This window comes from Daucus carota, chromosome 7 (genome assembly GCF_001625215.2).
Source record: "Daucus carota subsp. sativus chromosome 7, DH1 v3.0, whole genome shotgun sequence".
In the NCBI taxonomy this organism is placed as follows: domain Eukaryota; kingdom Viridiplantae; phylum Streptophyta; class Magnoliopsida; order Apiales; family Apiaceae; genus Daucus; species Daucus carota.
The window spans coordinates 24,785,547-24,791,926 of NC_030387.2; positions in this window are offsets into that span (position 1 = coordinate 24,785,547).

Consider the following 6,380-nt stretch of genomic DNA (forward strand, 5'->3'; position numbering starts at 1 on the left):
CTTCGAATTTATTCCCAAGTGCATGATGAATCAGCTAATAACATGATTTTCCAGCACAATGCAAGATATAAGTGATGAGCTGATAAGGCCACACCTCTAACTCAAGGGCTTCTTTTTGGCCCTTGTCTGAAAATGTGTATAAGCCATTTTTTGAGAGATCTGCACATTTCTTTCACCTAAATCACCATCTTCTTCTTTTGCTTGATAACAATGTTATATTGATAAATTATTCTAAGTAAGTTGCTCCAAGTATGATCATATACAGTTTATGTCACAAGTGTTCACACGAATCATTCAGGACGATTAGTTAATATCCATACAAAAGAAGCTTTTAGTTATATTTCTATGTGTTTAAGTTGAGAGGGTTGCACATGTATTTCATATCAGAGTTTATGGCTTAGATGTAAGTCAGATGCCGAAGTTTTTTGCTCAGAATTCGGCCATTGACAGATTTAACTCACAATTAATCTTGTTGATTCCCTCAGTTTCCCTCGTCGTCTAGTTTAATGGTATGTTCAATAATGTGGGGTCTCTACCAAGTTGCAAAAAGGAGATTTATGGGATCAAATCAATTCTTTTGGAATGTAATTGTGGACATGGAAGATGATATGTGGCACAAACAAGAAAAGGTTGAACCCATAATGAAATGCTTTTCGGAAAGAAGTCTTATTCTAAGAATCAGCTAAGCTTTGACAAAGCTTGCATTAGATTCTTTTGTCAAGGTCTTCATTCTTGATTTGCATACAGAACAATAAAAGGATTGTTCATCTATTTCCTTATCACACAAGAGCAAAGAGCAAGAGGCATACATATTTCTCAATCTTGCATTAGAAACTTAAAGCATGATGGCTCCAAAAAGCATGTAGGAAAACTTTGTGAATTATACATAATCCTGAAAAATAATACCAAGTAAATTGGAAAAAAAAAAGTAATACAAAATTAATCAAATAGCAGACAGGTAACAAGTTTAGGTGCTATTCTACCTCTTTATTAGCTGTCGATGAAAGTACACCTGGAATAATATTGTAATTTGTTGAACCAGCATATCTGTGATCAGCCGCTGCAGTGTCAGGAATGCAAGGTTCCATCTCTACTTCTGTAGAAAGCTTCCTTTCTTCTCTAGCTCACAACTTGAGTTGGTATCCTGGTAGAGTTGTATCACTTCAAGAAATGTTAAAGACTTCACTTCTATAGCAACATTTAGTTTACTAAAAACATCTCCAGAACTGCCACTAAACCAGCTTCAGTATTACTAAGATCTGTTAATGATATACAAGCAAATTCAGCAAGCATGTGCAAGGTGACAGTGACAGCTAACAACATGACAGCTAGCACAGCTCCACCTCAGCATACAGGCCACGATCTCATAGAATAGTTCGTTACTAGTTTGTTACAAAATGTGTAGATACATTCATGTATGTAAATAGTCTAGGAGTCTCTAGTAGGTTCTGTTCATCTGTATATATAAACAGAACCATGTGTACAGTTTTCTCAAGCTTGATATTCAATACAGTTTCTGATACACAGTAATACAAGCTCTCTTCTTAGTGTGTTCTTCAGTTTAGATTACATTTCTAATATGGTATCAGAGCCAGGTTACGCTCTAAACTGAAGATCCAGCACCTAGTTACAGTCTTTGATTGCGTGTGAATGTACTCATATGCTTCCGCAGTAATATCAAGAACTTCATCAATGGCGGCAAATCAAGTAATAGACATAAATCATCCATATTATCTCAGCTCATCAGATCATCCTGGATTAGCGCTTGTCACAGAGGTGTTAACAGAGCAAAACTATCAGCAATGGAGCAGATCTGTCAGAATTACTCTCTCGACCAAATTGAAGCTAGGCTTCATAGACGGAACAGTTCACAAACCTGCAACCACATCAAATCAGTATGCGTTGTGGAAACGAGGTGATGATTTGGTTGTTTCATGGATCCTGAACTCAGTCTCCACTGAAATTAGGAAAAGCATTGTGTATATGAATACATCACAACAGATCTGGGAAGATCTGTTCAAACGATACTCTCAGAGCAATGTTCCACAGCTGTTTAATCACAGGAAGGAACTTGCTTCTCTTACTCAAGGTACTAAATCAATCAATGCTTATTTTACATTTAGAGGATTGATTGATGAACTTGAGAATTTGGCACCAATTCCTAGATGTATGTGTCAAAACAGCAATTGTGCTTGTGGTTTAAGTGCAAGATTAGACAGTTATGAACAGCAGATTAGGTTAAGTCAATTTCTAATGGGACTGAATGATCAGTTCACAACGACTAGAGGTCAGATATTGTTGATGAATCCACTGCCAGATATCAGTAGAGCATATGCTATGCTCTTGCAAGAAGAAAGTCAAAGGAACAATGCAAATAGCATGACAACTGCTGTGACTAAAGGAGTAGCTATGAATGCTAGGTTTCAACAAAGTAATCAAGGATCTAAGCAGAAGTTTGGAAACAGAAAGGAGGAGAAGAAAGGAGGTGACTCCAGTGTGACCTGTGAGTACTGTAAACTTACAGGTCATAGCAAGGACAAATGCTTTGCTTTGCATGGATATCCGGAATGGCATAGACTGTATGGTCAGCCTAAGCCTAAAGTCAAGAACAAAATTGCTGCTAATATGATACACAGTTCCAATGCTAATGGAGCCTCTGGAAATGATAATGTTTCAACTCAGAATTCAACTCTCAACACAACTGGTACAGCTGGTACATCTGGTACTTCAGTGACAGATTCACTCTCTGAGTCTCAATGTCAACAAATAATCTCTATGTTGCAATCTAAACTCCAGCCTACTACATATGCTCCTTGGATAAACAACAGCACAAATCAGGTGTCAGGTATAAATTTCCAAACTAACTCTGTCATGTTTGCATCACCTGCTGTAATGACATCTGGTAAGGAAGTTTGGATACTGGACTCTGGAGCTACACATCATATTACTCCATACTTAGAACTTGTACACAAGCCTGTATCAGTTGCATCACAATTGCACTTACCTAATGGAGATCATTCTGCTGTTACACATATAGGCAGTGTATATCTGTCTAATGACATCATTCTGTGCAATGTGCTGGTAGTTCCAACCTTTCATTGTAACTTGTTGTCTATTCCACAACTAACATATAACACTGCATCCACTGTTATGTTTTCTTCTGCCAAATGTATTTTGCAGGACCCTGCCTTGATGATGGAGAAAGAGATTGGTGAACTGGTAGAAGGTCTATACAAGCTTAATACTCAAGCCTCCAAACCTTATTGTATCAACCCAAGCTTAAAAGTGTCAGCCAATAGTTGTTCTCAGTCCACATTACATAAGTGGCACTGGAGATTGGGTCATCCTTCTGTTAATGTGTTAACACATATCAAAAATCTGTCCATACCTACTACTAGTGTCATGACTGATTGTGAGATTTGTCATCTTGCAAAGCAAGTTAGATTACCTTTTCCAGTTAGGGAGTCAAGTAGTTCTGCACCTTTTGATATCATACAATGTGATGTATGGGGTCCATATAAGTACAGTACTCATGGAAATTGTACAAAATTTCTGACTATTGTTGATGATTTTTCCAAATGTACATGGATCTACTTGTGCTCTTCTAAGTCTCAAGTACCTCAGCTAATCAAAAATTTTGTTGCTTATGTATTCACTCATTTTCAAAAAATAGTAAAAATTCTAAGATCAGATAATGGAAGAGAATTTGACAATACTGATCTTACTCAACACTGTTCTGAACTTGGTATACTCCAACAATTTACTTGTGCTCATACCCCTCAACAGAATGGAACTGTTGAGAGGAAACATCAGCACCTTCTAAATGTTGCCAGGTCTCTTCGATTTCAGGCTAATCTTCCCATTTCTTTCTGGGGGTATTGTGTACTAACTGCTACACATTTGATCAATATCCTACCCACTCCTGTACTCAAATACAAATCCCCATTTGAAGTGCTTTTCAAGAAAAAGCCAGACTATTCCACTCTCAGAACTTTTGGTTGTTTATGTTACATTTCAGATCTATACTCTGCCTCAGACAAATTTGCACCAAAAACTATGAAGTGTGTGTTTTTAGGCTATCCGTTTAACAAAAAGGGATACAGGGTCATGAACTTGACCACCAGAAAATGCTATGTGTCTAGAGACATTAAATTTGTGGAGGATGTGTTTCCTTTTCAGAATAATCCTGCTAGTACTACTGTCCCAGCATCACCCATAATGTTTCCTGCTACACCTTTTCATGAGTTGTATATTCATGATTCTGACCAAATTGAACATACACACATTTCAACTGCTCATGACACCAGTCCTGATACTTCTCATGACAGTGACAATACTGTAGCTGACCCCCCTCCTGTTCAAAGACCTAGCAGACAGGAACAGATACCTGCTAAGTTCAAAGACTATACAGGTCTACCAGTCACCATCAGCTCTACTTCACATCATGCAGACTTGCAGGGTACTGCTCCTCCAACCTGTAAGTACCCTATTCAAAAGTATCTCTCTTATAATGCTTTTTCTCCAAAGTACACTCAGTTTCTCTGTGCCTCAGCTGCTATACCTATTCCCTTTACTTATAAGCAAGCTGCTACTGATAGCAATTGGCTACAAGCTATGAAATTAGAGCTGCATGCACTGGAGTCTAACCACACATGGGATTTAGTACCTAAACCTGCTAATACTCATATTGTTGACTGTAAATGGTTGTTCAAAGTCAAGTATCTTCCAGATGGTAGCATTGAAAGATATAAGGCTCGGTTGGTGGCCAAAGGATTCACCCAAACCTATGGTCTTGATTATTTTGAAACATTTGCTCCAGTTGCTAAGATGACTACAGTACGTCTTTTTGTTGCTGTGGCTGCTTCTCAAAAATGGCCAATTACACAGCTTGATGTCACCAATGCCTTCTTGCATGGTGACTTGCATGAAGATGTTTACATGAGAATACCACCTGGTTATGCTCAGTTGTCTTCCATTCCTGCTATCAATGAGATCACAGACTTGAGTAATTGGGTTTGCAAGCTTGTCAAGTCTATCTATGGGCTCCGTCAAGCGCCCAGATGTTGGTTCACTAAGTTCTTTAACACTCTCAAGCAATATGGCTTTACTCAATGTCATTCTGACAACAGCTTGTTCACGTTTCATCAAGATTCTCACTTTGTTGCTGTGCTTGTCTATGTGGACGACATCCTAATTACTGGGACTGACAAATCTCTTATTGAGCATGTCATTCAGTTTATGGCAAAAGCATTTAAGGTAAAAGATCTGGGTGCCCTCAGATACTTTCTTGGCATTGAAGCTGCCAGGTCAGCTACTGGTGTTTACTTGCATCAACGGAAATACACCCTTGATATTCTGCAAGATACTGGGCTAATGGCTGCTCGTCCTTCAAAAATACCTATGGAGCAGAATCATAACTTGCACAGCAACACTAGTGAATTTCTATCTGACACAGATACTTTCTTGTTCCGGCGTCTGGTTGGGCGTCTAATTTACCTGACTGTTACGCGTCCTGATCTATCCTACTCTGTTCAGGTCTTATCACAGTTTATCTCTAAGCCACGTTGTGATCATTTGACAGCAGCTTACAAGGTGGTTCGCTACTTAAAACAATCTCCAGGACAAGGGTTGTTCTTTGCTCGAAATGCGAAGCCTTCTCTGCATGCTTTCTGTGATTCTGATTGGGGAGGTTGTCGTCAAACTCGACAATCCTTGACTGGAAACTATGTTTTGTTTGGCAATACTATCATTTCTTGGAAGTGCAAGAAACAGCACACCGTCTCCAGGTCTTCAGCTGAAGCTGAATATCGCTGTATGACAGACACGTGTTGTGAAATTAAGTGGTTACTAGCTCTGTTCAAGACATTTGGCTATAACAAACTTACACCAGTTGCTCTAGCCTGTGATAGTCGCTCTGCTCTCTATATTGCCTCCAACCCTGTCTATCATGAGCGAACAAAGCATATAGACATCGATTGTCATCTGGTGCGTGAGCTTCTGCAGTTAGGTGTTGTTACTACTACACATGTTCAGACATCTGAGCAACCTGCTGACATATTCACCAAAGCTTTACCTTCTCATCAGCTTACCTATCTCATTTCCAAGTTGGGTGTTTGCAACATGTTTGCCACTCCCAACTTGAGGGGGGATGTTAATGATATACAAGCAAATTCAGCAAGCATGTGCAAGGTGACAGTGACAGCTAACAACATGACAGCTAGCACAGCTCCACCTCAGCATACAGGCCACGATCTCATAGAATAGTTCGTTACTAGTTTGTTACAAAATGTGTAGATACATTCATGTATGTAAATAGTCTAGGAGTCTCTAGTAGGTTTTGTTCATCTGTATATATAAACAGAACCATGTGCACAGTTTTC